The 23,144-nt window shown below is 38.7% G+C and overlaps 1 protein-coding gene and 1 long non-coding RNA gene across 2 annotated transcripts in view; both read right to left on the bottom strand.

The window, feature by feature from the left end:
* SEMA5A (semaphorin 5A) overlaps positions 1-23,144 on the bottom strand; it is a 1,863,338-nt gene that overhangs the window by 657,968 nt on the left and 1,182,226 nt on the right. The window lies entirely within an intron of this gene.
* Positions 14,705-22,788, bottom strand: LOC144827414 (uncharacterized). The gene is made up of 3 exons (XR_013610175.1): positions 22,665-22,788; positions 15,658-15,733; positions 14,705-14,752 (listed from the first exon to the last, which is right to left on the bottom strand). It is a non-coding gene; the product is annotated as an uncharacterized LOC144827414 (long non-coding RNA).

The raw sequence follows: 23,144 nt of genomic DNA, 5'->3' as shown, positions 1-23,144 counted from the left end.
GTCGGCTTTTGTAAGTTCTTTAACCGCATGCGTGCGGTCGATATTCTGCTGCTGCGCTGGGATTTACAAAAACCCATTATTCATGACGAGCTGGGCTCGTCATGAGCGTGCGAGGAGGCTACCTCATGACGAGCCCAGCTCGTCATGAGCGTCGAAGGGGTTAAGCAGCGAACTGTTAAATCCCCGACTACAAGGAGCACAATACAATGAGAGGGAAGAAGGAATGAAGGGCTATGAAACAACGGTACAGCGTGGAGAGGCTGATGCGGGGCACCACATGCATATATTTTTTAATTCAAATCTTTACTTCCTAGAGATGGTGTCTGGGAATCTGGAAATATGTTTCCTTGCAGGACACTGCAATGTAAACACTCGTAAACCCTGGATGGTCTTGGAAAGATTGCTCGATGGTCAGAAAATTAATTCAACTTGCGGTCCCTGCACATATGGAGTGGTTCCAATCTAATGGTCAGGGCCTTTTTTTTTTTGCTTGCCTGGCTGCTGTTGTCTGTGTGTGTTTCCGATCTTTCAGAGGCACAAGTGTTTGTCAGTACTAACACGCATTGACAATGTCAATAGGTCATGAGCTACTGTCTTCCAATTTAGCTATGTTGTAGAGCAATGTGCCTGCTGTGCAGCATGGGTAAAAGTTGTGAGTTGTAACAAAACAAACAAAAAAACTCCATAGCGCAGAAAGGTAAAAAGAATGCTCATAGCACATAAAAAAACTTTTAGCCATGCTGCACAGTAGCTACACTACTCTAAACATAGCTAAAACCCATTGGCAATTCAAAAGCTCTCACATAGGCAAGACCTATTGGCTTTACCAATACTTGTTTTTATTTACTGATCTATCGCTGATTGGTAAATGAAAAGAAAATGGTGCCTCATTTTGTAGGTGCACATGTGTAGTACAGCATGCACATGCTACAAAATAACTTGGCAGCACGGAAAAGTCATTGTGTCTTTATAAAAAAAACTTGTCGCTACGATGGACAGCTTCCTGCTAAAGCTGTGCAACATGGCTAAATGGCAGTGACAATGCCAATAGGATCCCAAAGGCTAGGCCAATCAATTTTGTCAATGCTTCTTCACCTTCTTAAATCATTTCCTATAGCATTGACCTTTGAAGAGTGCTAGAGAGTAGTCTGCAGCACCTAGCCTACAGGGTATCCCTCGATTACGCTCTAAAGGGATAAGGTTGACCTGTTCATCTATCTGGTGAACATATTGAAGTTGAATGTTGGAAGTGCTAGTAGAGAACTGTCAGTTATGTGGTGTGTGCAGTCAATATATTGTCCTATTCATTTGCAATGTATTTATTTATAGTTTTGTACAACGTAAAACATGCAGATTTGCAGTAACTTCAGAAGGCTAGGTGGTGAATTTGGTCTCAGAATCACTTCAGGCTACGAACTGAAGGCAAATGAGATGGTTCAGACAGTCTTAAGAGCAATATAAAAGTCTTGGGAGAGACCCTGTTGATGAATGGCGCTTGGTGTCTGGGTTTGCGGTGGAGAGTGATCCCACTCAGTCAATTGCGTACCTAGGGTATTTTATAAAGGATTTCTTAAGGATTATTCTAGTTCATACCAAGGGCAGGGACCTCAGGACTTTGAGGAATCTTACTGTGTGTTTTATTGGTCTTAAATTGCTTTGGCACTGGGGGTTGTGTTCTTGGACCTCAGATACCACATAGGGCAGTAAGCGTTTGGCCACATAATGCATATGAAGAGGAACTTTTCCACAAAAGGCCTTGTACATGATACCTATTACAATGAACTTTCTCTTTTGCTGTACGGAAAGCCAGTTCAGAGACGTTGGATCAGAGGTCACATGCTCATGCTTTTTTAAGTTGACTAAATTATCAAGTTTTGTATATGTGATTTAAAAAAGATTATAGCTAAATTACGATTTATTTAGTTAAATTAACAACATTTAAAATTATCATCTTAACCTCCAAAGAGGATAGAGAACAATAATATTATGCAACGACAATCCCCGATCTCCAAGTGCCTAGTAGCACAATCAGGACAATAATATTATATCCACTTTTACAGTATTAAAATCCTACTCATCCTAAAATGTCACAATATGATGTGCAAATAAGAGTAGTACATTCAGAACCTGTGCAAACGTCTAGTAGAAGGTGTCACAGTCACAGCTATCTGGTTGATTAAGAGTTGAAAACCCCTATCCTGCACAAATTATATATTTAGAGTCAAGGTTAAATATGATAATTGAATCTTCCATAACCTCTAAATTTCTAGTAACATACTGAAAAAACTAAATAAGTGATCACAAACCTTACCAGTTACAGCTGAAAATGGAATAACATTGCTGACTGGACTGTACTGACCTTTCCCTTTAAAAAATATCTGGCACTTCCGTGCCTTTGTGTGCAGTTTACTACCACTTCGACTTGGCATTTAAAACTACTTTGCAAGCCTTAAACTCCCCTTTTATTACATATAGGTCACACACACTTGAGGTAGGCCCTAGGTAACCGTAAGAGCAGGGTGCTATGTAAGTGAAAGGTAGGAAATGTCCCTTTATATTTTGCATGTCCTTGTATTGATAAACAGCCGATTTTGTTTTATACTACTGTGAGGCCTACTCCGCTCATAGGCCGGCATTGGGAACTCCTTAATTCAATTTTAAGCAGTAATTCCTGATCAGAGATGAGGAGCTTTTTCATGTTTCATAAATTTGTAATGGTAACGATAAATCCTCCTTACTGGTGAAGTTGGATTTAACATTACTGCTTTAGAAATGCAATTTTTAGAAAGTGGACATTTCTCTATACTTATTGTTCTTTGCGCCTGATAGCCTGTGTCCAATACATATTTCGGTTGGTTGGTAGCTACACTTTATGCATTCCCCCTAGACAGCCACAGACACAGGAAGGCAAGGCTCATCTGCACTCTGAGCACTCATCTGCATTAATCTGCATTGTGATGGGTGATCCTGGCAGGGAGGAAAAGGAGAGGCTCAAACTTACACTTCAATAGGTAGTGTCCAGTCCATACACAAAGGAGTGATAACCTGGCAGACAGGACTGGGTTTAAAGGGATCCTTGTGTACTTCAGAGAGCTCCTTGAAAGTCAACCTCCGCACCAAAGACACTTGTGGATATAAGTACAGGGTCTCTGGCCCCATGAGACCAGACACTTCTGGATCTTGAAGTAAACCTATGTAAGAAGGACTACTGTGCTGCTTAAAGGACTCAACTGGACAGCTTTTTTGAAAGAACTGCTTTTACGCTTGTTTCCCTGCTGTTCCCTGACTCGACTCTGCTGAAGGAAATCTGTGTGTGTGTGTGGAAATCTGGAGACTGCCTTCCCTCTAAGTGATCTCCAAGGACTTTCTGGCATGCCTTCTGTTTTCTGAAGTTTCAGGGACACAATAGGCTGTAATAGTGCTTGTGCTGTTGGACTTTACCATCTGTGACTCTTTCTTGCCTGAAATGCCATCTCCAGTTCTGGGCCTCAGAAGTGGGTTCTGCAGCAGTTTTGCTGCAAATCTGATGCATCATCACGTTTGCACCGATTGGAACCAACGCATTGCCCTCCGACGCTGTATGATGACATCAGTTCTATAGCCTGTGCGGCCCTACGACGAGGCTCTGAACAGTCGACGACAATGCATTGACTTCACCTCCATGAACCTTGACAACGATACAGTAACCTGACTGCGTGGAAAAATCGATGCATCAAGCCCTTCAGTGTTGACGCTTTGCTCCATCCAAGATACTTTTTCAGCGGTCCTTGTGTGGGTCATCTACCCTGCTTGTTCCCCATCGCAGTTGGCCTTAACTTTGGATTTTCACCAGTCCCTCTCAACCTCAATGAATCTTTTGACCACTAGTGACTTCTAAGCACTGTTTTTCTATTTAATCTTTAAAAATTCATCTCTCAACTTCTACCGATTAGATTTTTGTCATTTTGGTCTTGTTTTACTCCGATAAATATTCTCTATTTTCCTAAACCTGTGTGGAGCCTTTTTGTGGTGTATTAATTGCGGTACTGTGTGTGTTGCAAAAATACTTTACACATTGCCTCTTTAGATAAGCCTGACTTCTCTGTGCCTAGCTACTAGAGGGTGAGCACAGGTTATCTTTTAATGTTTATCTAGCTTACCCCAAGCTGGTTCATGCCTGGCCCGGGTGAATACCTCAGCCAACCAAGACTACCATTTCTAACAGCCTGTATGCTTCGGTTAACCATAGAGGCATGGAGTGCCAGTAGCCCTTTTGGGAAGAAATATAATCCTTCAATTTACACTTAGTACCGACCTACAGTAGAAGCCTGTGCAATTGCCACTTAAATATGAGCTTTATGTGCCCTTTCGAATAGACAACAATCTTTCTTTTATTGCTAATATTTATGAGGTAGTTATTTCTTGCATTAGAAGATTGTCAAGCTTTCTCCATAGGCCATTGAGAGTTACTTCTAACAATATGAGATCATCAACATACATTATTATTATTATTTCTTAATTCCCTAATATAGAGTCGAAGGACTGGCACTGTGCTGCCACCTTGGGTAAGTCCGCAGTATATAAATAAAACAAACCTGAGACTAATGGACATCCTTGTTTCAGGCTAGTTCCAACAATTTGGCCTTTAGAATATTTACCAAACCCTCCTAGTTGGATACGTACTCAAGTAGACGTATGTAACTTGCTCCCTAGGGTCAACAAATAAAGGGGAATGCATAAATCGGTCAATTGTACCTATAAAAGACTTGCCCACACAGTCAAACGCACTAGAGAAATCAACAAAGACTGCATAAATATGCTGATTCCTATGGGTTGTGTATTTATCTAAAATCATTCATAGTGCTAGGCCATTGTCGACATTGAAACACTTTGCTCTTAAATCCAGTTTGTACCGGGGTAGAAGATTATGATCCTCTGTCCAGTAGTTTAAACTTGGCAAACAATTTCCCGCATGAATAGGCATGAAATAGGCATTCCTTCCTTGTGATTTACTATCTTACATATCAATAGTTTGCGACTGCAAGTATGGTCACAAACTATTGAATAGATACCGACTTCTCAAAGCAGGAGGTAACACATTCACAAAGGGGATACGGTCCCCTTTAGACATCTTCTCCTTTGGGAATTGTGTCAGGCAACCCGTGGGGGAACAGGCAGTAGTCCAGGAGACCGCTCCCTGCTTCCATTGATATGTTCTCAAACAGCATGTTCTTTAAAGCCGCACCGGTTGTTTTGAGAAATACGGGCTACTTTAAAAAGAAAAAAGTACTATTTGGATGTGCAAACACAGGGATGGTGGCCTGCTATTCCTTGGAGGCCACCATGCCTATCTTTGTAACCAATCACAGGGGGCCAATCAGAGGGGTTCACACATAGCGCGGCATGCCAGAATTAATATTCATTATACAGGTTTTCTGTGACCTCCTGTGAGTGGAGATTTTGTCATGTCACCTATTCGTATAGGTCACATTGCAAAATTAAATACTTTTTGCAAAATGTAATGCTCAATTGAGACCATTTTTTGTAAAATTTGTTTACTACATCTGCCTCTAGACTCTTTTCTTTGGTGTCTCTATATTTGTTTATGTGGCTATACAAACCTGCTTACCCAAATACGTTTTCTAGGAGGATGGCACTATAAAGTGAATTGTGTTCGGTTTTGATGAACATTCATGTAGCTGAGCCATCGCTACTAGAAAATAATTTTCAAACGCAACCCCATCCGAGAAAAGCTTGTATTGTGCAGTCAACAGCCTTTACATTGCAAAATAATCTTATAACATTAATGTTGATTATTTTAACTTTCTCATATACAACAGGAACAGTTTGAAGCTAAGCAGGCGTTGCAAATTCACTATCAACTTAATAAGATGAACCACCCTAAATGCCAAAAAGGATATATGTTGACATTTATCCAAGCAAAAATCAAATATGTCCAGTTGTTTCTGAAGGTTTATTGATTTGTCTCCAACTTCTCATAAGATTTCGTTTTTGCAATTAATTTGGCAATCAAAATCCTAAACAAAATCATTCATTTTAGCACAGGGACATCTGTCTATCAGCTGTGAGCTTTATAAATGGCTCCTTCATTCCTTCATTTATTACTATAAAGAAACTGCCACAGTAAATAAACTCTGGCTCCAGAAAGAGGTCAATTTTGTATGCATAGACACTTATTTTGAAGGTACCTTCAGGATTGATGCCAGCTTTTATCCCCTGGTCCTTCATGATACATAGAGAACTCTGGGGCATATTACCAACAAGTAGCGATAATTATCGCTAAATAGGCTTAGCGACGATTTTTTTATCGCTGCCTATCGCTGGATATGTTAGCGGAGAAAACATTCTATTAGCAACGTTTTTCTCCATTGTGCTAAAATATCCAGCTATAGCGGCAAAATGCGTGAATATCGCTGAGAATACAGCGATATTCACGCATTAGCGACGAAATGCTCTTAGCCATGTTATCCACCTCCCATTGGATAACATGGCTAAGAACTGGTCTGAGCAGGTGTTAGTTTTTGGCGATAGTGGGAATATTTCCATCGCTACGCCTGCCTTGCTAATAGGCGATAGAGACGTTAGCGACTGCTTTCAGTCGCTAACAGGTTGGGTACGCCCACTTTGCATGTCATTAGCGATAAATATCACTGACATGCAAAGCGGGCCCCAAACCGCTCGCTATCACCTACAAGCTGTCGCCAACTGCTGTTAGCAACAGCTTGCTAATAGAGCGTTAGAATTATCGCCGCTTAGCGGCCGAAAACGGCCGCTAAACCGGCGATAATTGCCTATCGCCACCCTTGGTAATATGCCCCGTGGTTCCCGAAAAATTACAAAAAATAACATGGAATGGAAGCAACCATCTTCGGTACCTATTGAATGTTAATTCTATCTACATTTCCACCCTTCATAACCGATTCAGTCATCCGCCCCTGAGAGACTGAAAGCATCAATCAAGTTAGCTAGAAAGCCAATTTCATTTCCTTCATAACAGAATTCCCAGTTCTCCAGGTTGAATGCCTTCTTTAAATTTAAAAAGTACCTCCAAGGGAGAATCATTTTTTCCACTAGATGTAGAGCTTTAATGATATAATGAGTGCTCGCAGTTAAGAGTCGACCTAGTGTAAACCTAGTTTAATTGGGATGTAAAGGTTTGTGGATCATGCTAACCAACGTATCTACAGGGACCTTCATTGATATCTGATAGCACCTGTTCAACAGAATAATAAGTCCATATGATCCAGCTTGGTTTCAGAAAGCCTATTAGTATCCCCAATATAAATGATTCACGTGTTGTGGACTCCCATATTAGCAGTCAAACAAGTGGATATGCTGAAGTATTAACTACTATTGAAACAGCTGCCATACCCATAAGAGGTCATCCTCGAATAGATGTTCACCAAAGGCAGGGGCCTAATAGCATTATGAACTTTTGATTCCCTCGTAAGGCTGTCTCACTTGTTATCATGCAAGAATAAAGCTACCGCACCCTCTTCTGAATGGGATGTGTGCTGATAGTCACTTAACACCTCAGTGATGTTATTTCATACCACTGCAACATGTAAATCAAGTTGCTAACATAAAGGGGGAAACAGAATAGATACCTGCTATGGAGATAGGTATATAGAACTGGTGGAAACAGTGAGTGGATTAGCAGCATGAGAGAGAGTGACAAAATAGCTGGAAAAATAGAGAGGTTGCAGAGGAAGGGAGAAAAACATGGATGTTAATTAAGGGTAATCAGGAGTAGCAGCTACTATTCCTACCTTGCACCTAAGTACCACTGGCACCGCTCTCAAGAAGGTAACAGCGGGAACTCAAAGGAAACATAACTCTGTAAGATATATTTTCCTATGTTGTTTCAACTTGTTTGTCTAATCCTAAACTAATAGTTGTAAACAGGGGGCTGGTGAGGAGGTAAGGACAGTTCAACGGGTCAAACCTGTGATCTCATCATGGGTTAAAGGGTGGGTGATGTCCTTTCTGCGAACCCTGGCATAATGCTGAATTATCATATATAGAGAAGAGGACAAGAGGTGGCATATACAGGGAATGAGATGGGCAGAAGGGGGAGAAACAAAGACCCAGCCCCTCACACTTTCCTTTGCACTCGGAGATTATTTTGGTGCATTCTTAAACAACGATCAAGTGATTATCTGACCTATATTTCAAGCAGTTGAGATAGAACAGCTTTGCATTAGGTCAATACCAGTCCTGTGTGGGTACTCTCTTCTAATGATATCATTACTTCAAATGGAACACTTTCGAGTCATCAGATGTGCCGTGTTTGTCAGACACAGTATGCATCAATGCTTGAACCAAGACATGATGGAGACTCTGGTCAATGTATAGATGGAAGAAAATAACCAGGAACAGACCAAGGTCAAGGATCAAGGTCAACTAATAAGACAAATAGATTGAAAAAAGAGGAAGGGAAGTAAAATAAGACACACAAAGAAGAGAGCATATCAATTGGGGCAACTTAATCTGGAAAAAGTGGGTCGAGGGTTCTCACTGATCTATTAGCAAATGCATATTTTAAAAACAATGATGGTCAGCTGGGTCTTTACAATGCCACATCAAGCAAAAAGCTTTGCTGGGTGGGGCATTAAACAGACATGCATGTCACACATCCATGTCAAATTATCTGCATCAAAATGGCAGGCACTGAACAGAAAGAGGAAAAAAACACCAAATGCAGAAAATAGGCATCAACCAAACACTTGCTCAAAGTACATAACATTCTTGTGAGAAAATACCCCTTTCTGCATAGTCACCCCCATTTTTTGCTCAATTGATTTTATAGCTGATTTTCAGACTCTGCACACTGGGGCACTGCTGACTAGTGCCTTGTGTTTGTGCTCTAACCCCTAAATCATGTTGAAATGTGCTAATCCTCGACTGGTTGAACCTTCTTATAAAGCCTTGGTGCATGGTGCAGAAAATACACTCACCCACTTAAATCTTTACTTGTAACACTCTTGAGCATCTGTTTCCATGATATCCTACTAAGTACATTGCATTCACTTTGATGCAAGATTGATTGTTATGTGCACACTGAGCAGGATGGGACTCAAGTGGGGCTGGAGTGGACGCAGAGGTGGGCATAGGGTCTAATGTGGCATTGTAACAGAAGACACCTGGACAAGTAGTTGTTCATTCTCATGACTTAGCAGCCTGGCACGTTCCATCACAGTTGAATGACAGTAACTTCATGTTCTATTCTGACAACACTGGGATGTTCTGCTGTGCTAGCAGACCCGCTGCAAGTTCAAAGGCAGGCACACAGGCTGAGTTGTTCTTGGAATAAATAACAAAGGTCTGCATTGTGTCATCCATCTTTTGATGCTAATACAAAGCAATTGTTTTGTCTGTTATCCCTGAAGTAACACAGGTGAAATGTAAACATAACACAGAAATACAGCAGCATGAAAACCTTGGCTGGTCTTCCATGCCAGACCGAGCTTCCGAAGGGAAGTCAGTATAATTGCAACCTCTGTTTCTGAAAATACTCAAACGAGACAGAGCGAACACTAAGGGGGAAGAAATTGAAAGTTTCATGGGCAGTTTGTAATTGTGACTGCTGAATGAGTCGGAGAATATAAACATCCGCTCAAGTAGGCAGGTTCAAAATACACATACACTCCCTTCATGCTACGTGTTTAATCATAAATTGAAGAAAAGACTGTGTTGTTCAGTTCCTTTCTTCTTCAAAAACATATACATATGTGTGCGTATGTGTGTGTATATGTGTATATGTATATATATATATATATATATATATATATATATATATATATATAACTCACAGTCGAGTCTCATGAACACAACACATCTTTACATTTATTGATATTTATACCTATATGTGTGTTCATATATATATATATGTGTGTACAACAGCAACTCCCACCACTTCCACTCGTGGCGGCGAGGAAGGAGAGACGGACCACAAATTCCAGGCAAGTTGTTTTATTAGAACCTTCACATCCAACAGCTACGACAGATGACGCGTTAAGTTATATATACATACACATTTATGTAAAATATCTATAAATGTTTTTAAAAATGTGTTTTGTTCATGAAACTCAACAGTGAGGTACGTTATGTATTATATGTATTGCAAAAGCAACTGGCTAATTTCAGTTCTTTCGCACATTTGATGGGTAAACAAATGCCTGGACCAACATCTAAAATTAACAGGCCCCATTGGACAAAGAGTCTTTTAGCTCCCCTTGTCCATTTTGGGTTTGTGGTCCCAAAGTTTGATCTGCAAACTTATTAAAACAGGGTCCACAAGTAAAACACCCAGCCAGGCTGCCGGCCAGGCTGTGGTACATGCTTGAAGGTCATGCGCATCAGTGGTTGGTATTTTGCGACAGGTTAGAAAATTAATAGCAAATGAACACATTATTGTTCTCTCCCCAGAACTGTGCCCCATAAGTAAAACATGCTAATATTCTGCCAGAATTCATAACCGTTGATGATATGGCGCCAATGATATTAGCAAATCAAATAATTTTTTTGCCTTGCCTTACACGTGCCACTTCATCAGACCTGTATGAAACTTGAGATTTCTGCACTGGGCTCTACTTGCTAGCATCCTATCACATATCATGCTGATTCATTAACCAGGGTTATTTGGAAACTAGCACTTTTTTAATCCCCCACTATTTAACTCTGTCCCTCTTTGATGGATTTGCATGGACCTCAATAAGTTAAAAGAAAGTAGAACGTGATGATCGATCACAAAATTCATGCAGATCTGCGATATTGCACAAAAGTTATTACCACATTAAACATTTTGTATCCCCCTTTAAATTTGCTCCCCTTTGATTGATTTGCATAAAATCTGATATTCCAAGAGAAAAATAAACATGCTAAATAAAGGTTTGCCAAATTCCGTGCTCACTCGTAAAATGGTTTCACACTTATTACTAAATGTACACTTTTGGACTCCCCATCTCCCATGGATGAATTACAACAAATTTGAATAAATTAATAGTGAGCTGAACATACTCAATTTCGGCCAGTTTTCATACAAATTCATCAAATAGTACTAAAGTTATGATCAAATTAATATGCACACAAATGTGTGTGTGTGTATATATATATATATATTCACTGAAAAAACCATAGGTTATAGACCATATATAGTTAGGAATTAGCATTTAAAAAACCTTATTTTACTCACACAAAACCATTGAAATTCCATATATAGTTAGTTGCACTAACTATATATGGCGCACCCGCAATCCACTGCTGATCATGTCACATATTACATCATTCATGACATGGTCAGTGACATCACTGATGACATCACTGATGACATCTCAAATGACATCACTGATGACATCACTGATGACAACATCCAGTGACTGTATTTTTCTGTAAAGTTAAAATATGTCTTGAGTGGATGTATAAGTGTCTGGATGAAGGATTTAGTAGGTGCATGACTGACTGTATGAGTGAGTGATTAAATGTGTCTCACTGAATGCATGGGTTAGTGACTAAACTGTCTTAATTTGTGCATCATTATGTCTGTTGTTCTGTAAACTGCTGCATGTGTTGATCATTAGCTATACGAGAGGCTATATGTGTTATTAATTGGTTGCCCAAGTATTTCTATGGGAGATTGAGTTTGTGTGGGGGTGGCTGGAAGGTGTGAGACTCTATGCATAGATGTGTGAGCAGTTTATTCACTAGGTGTATGAGTTCAAGAGTGCATGTGGAAACAGCTACATGGGCAGTTGACTGTGTGCATGAGTGTATTGATGAGTGAATGGATATCTCAATGCTACATGTCATAGTAAGTACATATGTAAAACACAGTACATGTGAGAGTTGGCATATATAAATAACTGTGCATGAGAGCCACTGAATGAGTGAGTGGTTGTATCGATCATTGTGAACTTGTATCAGGGATTGTATAAGAGAGTAAATATGTGTTAGTATATGTTTCAATAAGTAAGGTGTGTTTAACTGTATAGTTGAAGAAATGGAGGTGAGATTGTTTCTTTGCATGACTGACTGGGTGTGTGAGTAACTCCATGGATGAGTGGCAGTGTGTGAGTGTCTGTATACACTGAGTGTATCTAAGGTTATATTAGAGTCTGAAGAGGTTTATCGTATTAGCACAAGAATGATGTCAAATGAGATGTCATCAGTGATGTCATCAGTGATGTCATTTGAGATGTCATCAGTGATGTCATCAGTGATGTCACTGACCATGTCATGAATGATGTAATATGTGACATGATCAGCAGTGGATTGCGGGTGCGCCATATATAGTTAGTGCAACTAACTATATATGGAATTTCAATGGTTTTGTGTGAGTAAAATAAGGTTTTTTAAATGCTAATTCCTAACTATATATGGTCTATAACCTATGGTTTTTTCAGTGAATTTTCAAGGTTTTGTAAATGCTAATTCCTAACTATATATGGTCTATAACCTATGGTTTTTTCAGTGAATTTCATTGGTTTTTTAATAGCTAATATCAAAACCTTTACAATGTATTATTCTTTAAAAAGAAAAATATTTTTTACATGTTTTTTATACAATTTTTTTTGTATTTTTTTTGTTTCGCTCCCAGTACGCGTACCGGTTAGCTTCCCGTTAGCTCAATCCGGAGGCGCGACCCGGTACGCGAACTGGTAAACGTTCCTTTTGCGCACCTCTCGCGTTACAAAACAACATGGTGACGCTTCGCGTCAGCATGACGTTTCGCGTTCTCGCGTAATACGTCATATTACGTGCTACGTTTGCGTACCCGGAAGCGCACCGGTACGCGAACCGGAAGCGATCCGCGGCGCGGCGCCGACCGCGTAATGTAAACATAGCAGGTCATGTGACTCGATAATAACACTTTTCATTGGTTCATTTCACTTTTGGTTTCCTAATGATGTAATACAAGGTCATGTGATCTAAAATGGACACTTGTCATTGGTTTAGAACTTTTGTTTTTCCCAAATGATGAAAACCCCTCCTTCTTTCATCACTCTGACTTTCATCTTGGTGAGAGAAAGACCCTTTATTGAGACTTTGTGATGGCTTCATTAGTAGCTTCAGCTGGTGCTAGCCCACCACCTCCACCAAATCCAAGAAAGAGAGGACCACCTGCAGAAGTAATTCTGCAAGAAGAGGAAGAACAGGAAGAGGAGGAAGAGCATGAGTTTTTGCCAGAGGAGCCCAGGAGGTACAATCGACAGGAGAATTATATCTGGCAATTCTACAGAATTCCTAAGGGGCAAAAGAAAGTGAATGCTCGTTACGTGTTTTGCCGCATATGCGGTGACAGATTGTCAAGGGGCACCGATAAAAAATATAGTTATGGGAATCATACTATGCATCGGCATATGAGTAGGTGGCACCCAAATAACTATAGTGCTGCCCAGCTACGTGACCAACAACAACATCCCCTCCAAATGGCAAGAAGATCGGTGGTTCCAGAGGTGTCGGGACCAGAGGCGAGGGAGGTGATTGCAAACATCCAAATGTTGTTTGGTCACGTAAAACAAGTGTGCGTGGAATGTGGCGCTTTCATCTGCTACAGAGAAAGTAGCATCACTTTGATTTTGCGAGCAATTCAAAATCATATTAATGTTTGCACAAAACGCACCAAAAAATAAATTCATTTTTTTTTTTTGCTCCTGTTGAGCCCTTTATAATGGATCGTTTTTGTTTCCCCCCCCCCCAAAAAAACCAAAAAATTTTTAAAAACGTTCAGAAAATACAAAAAAAGTAAAAAAATGTTCAAAAAATACTAAAAAAAATATAAAACAACAAAAACATAAAAAAAAAAGTTCTTTTCAGAACTAACTCCCCATTATAAAAAAATTAGTAGAAAATTTGGAACTCTGCCAACCTGTATTTCTCTTAGTTCGCTCCCGGAGCGCTACCCGGTACGCGTACCGGAAGCTAACCAAAAAAATATTTTTTAAAAAAGAACAGTAACTATAAGGGAAGGAAATACACAGTTATGTTAAAAGAAAGACAGCTCTAGGGAGTAAAATAAGGATACTGTTACCTACAATCCACTGTTGATGATTTCACATATTACATCATTCATGACATGGTCAGTAACATCAACAGCAGTGGATTGTAGGTAACAGTATCGTTAGTTTACTCCCTTTAGCTGTCTTTCTTTTAACATAACTGTCTATTTCCTTCCCTTATAGTTACTGTTCTTTTTTAAAAAACATTTTTTTGATCAGTCATGAACAGTGACATTAATAGAAACAGAGAGAGTGAACAAGAGTGAAGAACTATGGTCCTCCTGAGCCACCCTCAGAAAACCAAGGGGGTCAAGATACATCTACCGTGCCCCCTTCTACCTATTCTGAACATTATTTGCCCTCCATCTTGTATCTTGATTCGAACGAAACACAAAATGGTGGACTGCCATAACGCTGCTGGTTTGCGAACCGGGCAACTTCCCAGGAAGCGGTCCCCAAAAAAAAAAAGTTGGGAAAGTAATTCACAGACACTAAGAGTAATAGAGATGGAGTGAGTGAACAAGACTGAGGAACTATGAGAACAGAGGGACTGAGAAAAAGAGTGGAAGGAGTTGAGTAAATAGGTAATAGAGAAAGGAATGAGGAAAGTAGCAAAGGCAGGAAACTGAGGATTAAAGAAGTGAAGCAGTAGATCTAATAGTAGGTGAATGTGATAGAAATGTAACGAAAAGAGTACAACTATTTACCTTGTAATTGCTGTTAAATTAATCACATTTTATTTCTATACTTTCAATCTGTGAAAGAGAGAACCAACATTTAAAAAAAAATTAAAATATGTATTTAAAAATTACAAAAGACAAGGGAAAATATTGAAGGACAAATAGTTTTTCAACAACTTTGACACTGACAGAAGCTTCTGCTTCTCCAGGTCCTCTACACAATGCTAAAGATATACATTTTAAACTAACAGTATCTTGATGCAGATGAAGTGAGGACTATCTTAAAACATGGTGCATCTTTTGCATTGCTCTTGTTTCAGAAAAGTGTCGCTTCAGTATGCCAATAACATGTCTCCTATCCAGAGATTTGTTTGAGGTGAGGCCTACTCAGAGTTCAAGATGAGATTTACACTTGTTGAAGTGTACAGAGGAGATAATATCTGTGAAAGTCTACTAATGAAGTGAGTCATGTCCACTGCACTCTTCAACAAAGTAGAAACCTCCTATGTTTCCCTGGACAGACCTAAACTTGATCTGCACAATGTGATTCGTAATGATAGGAAACTCAAGTGATGTAATTGAAATATGTGCAATTTATTTTGCTCATTTCACAATCACATCACTTGTGTTTCCTTTGCTTAGGTATCTCATTGTGCAGATGTAGTCCAGCATATGAAAGATTACGTAGAAGTGCAGCACTGCATACAATAAATTTAACACTTACAGAAAACTCACCTTCTCCATGCCTCCTACACAGTTCTACATATACATCATAAATGCAAACAGTACAGAATTAATTATACATGTTAAATGGTTTATTTTTGCTGTTCTCAGAATGTATCAAAATTCACTAAAAACAGTGACTTGAAGGTATTCATCATGTAACAGCGGGGAAAAAAAAACACAATCAAAATGATTGTGTTTAAAAAACCCATACAACATCAGAAAATAAAATTCAGAACTCCTTAAAGTTAACTTACTTTCCATGACGTCCAAGGATGTCCTATAAACAGCTTACACTCTTTTGTGCTGTTATTACTTTCAGCCCGCCACTTTCTGAAAGAAAACCTCCATCGTTTTTAAAAACACGTTACATGCAATAAATGACTTCTTGCTCTCTACCACTATTTTCCACAAGGCCAAATCTAGTCAGAGATATTTATAACTCTTGGATTTCTTGTAAGCCAATCCCATCATTTGGCATTTCCGCAACTTTCAGAATTAAAATGTTGAAGATCATTTTCACAATCCTGGAATAATAATATCTTCCCCTTCTTGGTCAGTCATGTTCTACATTTCCTATGACACTGATACTGCTTAATATGAAGCAGACTTACACTACCTCTATGAGTACTACAATTATTTAATTCTCTACATCACTTTTAATCACAAAGCAATGTAAAACAGTAGACAGCATTGCAGACTTACATTCCCTCTACTCCATGTTTTGATTGGCTGCTTCAATTAGCTTATGAAAAGAAACAATTTTTCTGAACTCATTTAAAGTGCACATACATCTCCATAATGTCCAATCCTTTGATTAGAAGTTATGTCTCTGAACTACACTTATCCTCAAGGCCAAATTGTGTAGGAGCCATTAGAACTTCTTGAAATTCCACAGATCATATCCCGAGATTATTTTCCTAAAATTTTGGTTTTAAAAACACCAGGTAAGAGTTTTTAAGGTCATACGGCAATTTTTTTTTGAAAATTAAAACAGAATCATTGCAGAATGACCAGCCATTTCTAGACTTTAAATAAGCTGTGTAATGTCCTGATGATATTGAAGGGCCGTCATGATATATAATTGCTGTAGTTACAAAAGTCCTTCCTGATATTGACAACTGCGAAGCTACAAATTTTTTTATTAAAGTTGTCAATTTTGTTCCATCAGGCCTACATCGTTGGAACATTAAAATGACGTACTGGCCATATTTTCGTATAAATAATGTGGACATCATTTCAGATTTACATTGGCTACACTCCATGCTGTGATTAGCAGCTTTTACTAGCTTATTAAAGGAGACTGATTTACTGTCTGGCAAAGTTAAATATATAAATCTTTCTGAGTCTACACTAGTAGTACTTGATACCATACAGTTCTCGCAGTCATGCTGCCATTGATAAGAAAGCCCAAACAGCTGATCTACATCTACACCTTCAGCATGTAATACATCAAGCATATACATTAAAAACTCCTGACAATCTTGCTGAATATTTTGAGAGAATTGTGTTTGCCCTGAACATCTGTCTAACAGGTTTCGAATTTCAGACACACTTTCTATTTTTGTTCTATCTGTGCTACATTTCTCTAACACAGAATTCAACAAACTGCAAAATCTTTGATCAGAATTGACCACAATCTCTTCTTTTACATTTTTTAGAGAAAACAAAACATTCATTACTACATTAGCATAGCAGTTGACACCAGAACTGTTTTCAAACTGAAAACCAACAACATCTTCAACAGAATCCTCTTTGTTTCTGCTTGTAATTTTAGGTTCATTCACTTTTTGTCTTTTTGCTACAACCTCCCCAGTATTGTTCTCATTTCTTCGTTTCCGGCCTACCAGACGTTTCTCAAACAAAGGAAACTGAGGCAAATGTGGCGCATACTCTCTTCTTAACCTATTGTATTCCTTAACACAATCTAGATCTGCACAAATGTTTCTGACATCACACTCAATCAAGTACAATCCCGATAAAGTTCTAACTCGTGACAATGCCACATATGCCATACCCTCCTTGAACACAGAACTGCCAATATTCACCAATGCAGTGTCTACACTTAAACCTTGCGATTTATGAATTGTCACCGCATATGCCAAGCAAACAGGGAACTGCTTACGGCGAACATATAAGTCTTTTACAAGCAAAAATCTAGCAGAACAACGAGCAATTAGCTGTACTTCCTCAATGCCATCAAATTTAATTTTTAAAAATTCAATTCCATCTCTATTTCTGTATTTCACAAAATCAACAACATTACCCATTGATCCATTTACCAGACCTCTTTCAACATGTAAATTCCTTCTTAAAATTATACGGCAGTTCAAGCACACATTCAGAGTCTTTTCAAAACCTGCAGTTTTAGATATAGTCTTCTCTAATGAATCCAATTTTGATTTCAGATTCTCAGACAAAATAATTGTTGATCCCATATGCTGTACTCTATCAATAGCTTCCACTTTCACAATCTCTTGCTTTTCTAAATGCAACATTTTGTTGTTAAATTTGGCACATTCTGCAAGAGTTGGCATCAAACATATTCCAGATTTCTTATCAGTAATTTTCTGAAAAATATTCTCAGGCACAACATCTTGTTCTGGATATAAATTTGACAGTAATCGTGCATGTAAAGCTTCTTTTCCATGCTCGGTCACTTTTCCAATTCTAACATCTTGTAGAATAGTCTTGTAAACTTCATCCTTTGCCTGACGCATATTTTCATGCAGTTCAGCATAATTGAAGTTTAACCATATATTGACGTTGCCAATGCTGCCTAGGCACTTCCTGGTATCTTCATGCGTGAGCATTTTGAACACAGGTTGCCCTTTCACTGGTGTCAGCTGCAGAAGATCTCCGAAAACAATGATGTGTTTGCCACCAAATAACACATCATACTCTGTTTTGAGAACTTCTTGCATCCTCAAATGCACAAAGGCAAGCATGACATTGGAAACCATGCTTACTTCGTCAATGATAAGAAGTTTCATTTTCCTCAAGATTCTTGAAACTTCAAAACAAGCATCTCCAGATAGCTTGTGATATTCTAATTTGTTGTCATGCTCCACTGGCAGCATCAGTAAACGATGTAAAGTAATCCCTTTAATATTATGTGCTGCCAGTCCAGTTGGAGCAGTGACAACACAAGACAGCGATGACTCTGTCCTTTCCTGCAAATAGCATGAAATTGCTTTAATGAGGAAACTTTTTCCAGTTCCCGCTTCTCCACTCACGTACAGTCGGACAGGCTTCAACGACGTACATGAGCACTCTTTCTTATCATGACTTAATCCATGATCAATTTGCATGGTAACTTCGTCATATATTTTCCTCTGCTCAACGTTGAGTTGCCTTTCCAACTCTTCTAAGTTAACCACATCCTCTTGAGCATGTGCCATGGCTCTTTCCACCTCATTCATAGCAGTGGCAGCTTCATTTTCAATAAGAGGTCCTCCTAGTGGATCCTGACTCAATGAAGCAGAACTCTGACTGTCCTGAGAACTGTCTCTGGCAATCTCGGCTGCAATTGTTGCTTCCTGCTCAATTTCCGCATTCAACATTTCTACATATTTGGGAAAAGCAGGACATTCTATGGTCTCCTTGGCGGCATTGAAAGAGTCTTCATAACAGAGGAAATCTCCAAGCAGTTCCTCTTCTGCACGCCAAGGCTTGAAAAGTTGCAAAAGTGCTAAATAGAAAAACTCCTTTTTTTCAGGAGATTCGCCACTCAATTTTCGATGGTTTATCAAGTGGCATTTTCTTTGCTTCACCAGACATCCCTCACTTCCTATTACAGCATACACTCCTTTCTCAGTATCTTCTTTGATGTTCCTCTTGAACATGTAATTTTGCAGAACCTCATACAGACAAACATTCTCGAGGTGACTGCTTCGATTTGGATAATATGTATCCAACATGTTGGTCTTCAAAATGTCGGTACTGTTTGGCTCCTTTTCCGCCAAATACTCAATTTCCCGCACAGGTTTGAGAACTCGATTACGCGTTGCAGCAAGACCAAGACTCGCCCAAACGATACTCCTGGACTTGGCATAGAGACTTGCTGAAGACAACCGGTCAGAACATTCGTACGCTCCGATTTCTCGATGCGACAACATCTTCAGACTGAAACTGTACAACTTCTTGCTGAGGCTCTTTTCATGGGAAATGTCCTCCCACATATCCTTCAATTCTGTCTTCTCTTTTTTGGTGATGTAAGACGTCACATACCGAGCCACAGCCATACAGTTATCAGCCACAAACTGTATATCCATGTTAGCATTCCACATGGACAAAATCACCGGGTTGTAGTCGTTGATGTACTTGGACTCTTCGTTCCTCTTCAAATTGTAAGTGTTTTTAGGTGATTTCTTCATGACATTGTGTCGCAGCGAAGACATCAAACTGTTTACTCTTCCTTTAGAAATCACCGGTCGTGGATAGCCGAAACGACATTTAGTGTAGAACTTGTCCTTGTTTCGGAATTTACGACGGCAGTACTTTCCACATCGATGGCTTTGGAAACGCAGAACTTTTTCTCTTAGGCTTTTCTTCTCCTTTGCGTTTGGAACAGCACACGTAGAATACTGTTGGATGAAACTCATCACTGAGTCATCTGGATCCGTTCCAAATTTAGGTGCATCCTTGATCCACAGCAACATATGTATATGAGGAGCACCTCTTGCTTGGTACTCCTTTCTCCAGAAGAAATCCAACACCTCTCCAAGAGGTGGATTCTTCTTATTCATGATGAAAGACATCATAGCTTCAAATCTATGATTGAAGTACCTACATACATTGACTGGATCCAAAGAGCACAGTTCTCCGGGTGTCTTGAATTCGATGTTTTCTACGTTAGCATTTGCCTCTCGTAGAAATTCAAGTAAGTCTTCCCAGCCATACTCGGCACAGCTCAGAGTGAGGAACCATGTGGGAGTACCTAAGTTCCTCAGCATACATTTTAAATCACCATGACGACGGTACCAGTACTCATTAGTACCACGCTGACACGCCATGAGATTAATCAGGTGAGAATCCAAAATACTATCTTGGACATTCACTTTATCCATAAAATCACTTGCCGAGATGTTTTGCATGTGTATACCACTTTTCAAGATGTGGTTCACTGCATATGACAGTCCAGACAGATCGCTTTCAAACAGGAGATGAAACAAATATGGAATGCATTGTCGAAACCTAGCATCTCCTGCATACAATCGCAAAGTCCGGTATTCAGAAGCAGGAATTTGATGAGGTCGCTCATCATATCTTCCTCCCTGACCTGTTGGAAAAAGCTGTGGGAAACACCGAGCTTCCAAACTTTGCTCCCAAACACTAATGGGACTCCCTTTGGCTTGTTTCATTTGAAACAACTCAATAGCATTCCCCATGACTTCCTTTGAATGCAAAGGATGAACACTATAATGTTCATATATTTCCTCACTAGTAGAGAGTTCTACTTTCTCAATTTGACCAGCACACAAATCGCTATCCTCTTCCTCACTTACTTCCTCTTCTTCAACATATACATTCTTATAGTATTTATTATTTTTTTTCAAATACAATGTTGCCTTTTTAACTTTCCTAACATCTACTAAATCTTGCCATATTTTCTTATTCTTTGTCGGAACCCCATTAACTAAGATAACCAGAGGTTCCTCTTCCACTTTTTCTACTCCAATTGTGTTAATGTTTTTCTTCAAATCTAGAGGCAAATAAACAACTCTTCCCTTTAATCCTCTCTGTAAATCTGATGGAGGCAATTTCCCTGTCTTTGGCTCCATTCTTACAATAGCCTGAAAGGGATGGATACTTTGAATCAAAATAGATTCATAAGTATTTAAGTCCTTCAATTCAGAAGGAATCTCAACCAATTCCAGATTATTATGAACTGCTCTAGCAGGCATCTGGTTTTGTTTTAATTTGTTACAACAATAAGTACACACACGTTGATCCAATCCCAAATCAAAACAATTTTCTACCATCAAGTATGTTGCAAAATCCTTCCATTCACTATTATTTTCCCTTTCACTTTTTGCATATAAATCCACTAACTTAGTCTGATTCTTATAATAAGTGCGTCGACAACACACACAAGTGAAATTAGGCCTCTCACTTGATTTCATGTCAAACGTCGCAATTTCCCTCTGGAAATTATCTGTACTGGAAACATGTACAGTATCTTCCAAATGACCCTCTATTTCTTGCTCAATTTCAACATTCTCCTCTTTACTTCCAAAGTAACAAAACTCAATTTCTTCACATATATTCCTCACATCTATTTCAGAACCATGCAGAAGAGCAGCACATAATTGTTTCAGCATAATTGCTGGACTCTTAGCATAATACAACAGTCTAACTAACTTCCTCACTTTGTTATGATGCACTGCTAGCATCCTGAAATGATGAAAAACACTCTGGCATACTCTCCTGGAAAGACAAGCCAGTGAATGACCATGCAAACCTGTCACTTCTCTCACTCTGCAAGGATCTAATTCTTGCAACAACCTCATTTTCTGCTTCAAACTTTTCTTGTTAAATGACCGTACAAAATCACAAAGCAAATTGATAGAATCCTGTCGCACACTGCAAATACTACTACACTTCCAGGTGTACACAGGACCCTTAGCACGTCTTCCTAAAACCTCATTACCTAACAACTCTTCTGCCTCTGTTGTCACAAGTTTTTCTTTTTCAACTGGACAACCATCTTTCACTTCATAAGCACGACCACTGATGTCAACTGCATGCACCAAATCATTATCCTGGAAATAACTCTCTTCATTAAAAAATGCCTCACAGCTTGAACTATGTATCCATTCTCCAGAAAAAACTTCACAAAAATTACTACGATTAACTATTCTCTTCCATCTACTATTTCTTTTGAAATCAAAAATTGCCTTGTTTAGCTTCCTAATTCTATTGATTATCAAAATAAATAACTTACGTTTAATTTCAAAAGCCTGATCAATAACTTTCTCAACTTTTTTTTTTCTCCTATAAAAAACTAATTTCTGTTGACCTTTCTTAATATTTTTTAACAAATTGCCAATTATCCTGTTACGGAACATTCGTTTACGAATCTCCGTAAACTGTTGTTTCCTTCTACTATCATGCACAGATTTATCTCTTGCTCTAGCAGTAACATTTTCATTTGTCCTTTTCTTTCCATTTGATTTACTTGTGTTGTTATGGATTGAAACATTTTCTGTACTAATATTTTTTTTATTTGAAATATTTTTTATGAAATATTTAGAGCTCTTACCCGGTGCTTTCTTCATCGCTTGAGAAATCTTTTTGTTAGAGGACTGCTGCATTTTTTTTTTCTCCTGCTGTCTTTGACGTTTTGCAGCCTTCATCTCTCTTATTTTTGTAGGCATAGTTGAATCTGAGGAAAAATATAATAAAAATGTTAATAAAAAAATATTATCAAACAGTAAATCAGTAATAGTGATCAAAAACATAACACACTACTTGACATTTTAAATAGAAGATTTTTTAGTCCTTGCAAATTTACAATACAGAAGTAGCAGAAAAGAAATGAGATTTATATTTATGTTACCTATGCTATTTTATATGTGAATCTGATCTAATTTTATGAGCATATTTTAATATTTTATTGAAGACACTACACATAACCTGTTTTTGAAGGTGTCTTTATTTTTAAATTAAACGGTTTACCTTTTTACTTTTTATTCATTATAAATTTTAAAAATAAATGTTTATAATTCCAAAGGCTCAAGCA

The sequence above is a fragment of the Lissotriton helveticus genome, chromosome 4_1 (assembly GCF_964261635.1).
Source record: "Lissotriton helveticus chromosome 4_1, aLisHel1.1, whole genome shotgun sequence".
Taxonomy (NCBI): domain Eukaryota; kingdom Metazoa; phylum Chordata; class Amphibia; order Caudata; family Salamandridae; genus Lissotriton; species Lissotriton helveticus.
The sequence above is the reverse complement of the archived record's forward strand: the minus strand, read 5'-3'. Positions and strand labels throughout refer to the sequence as shown.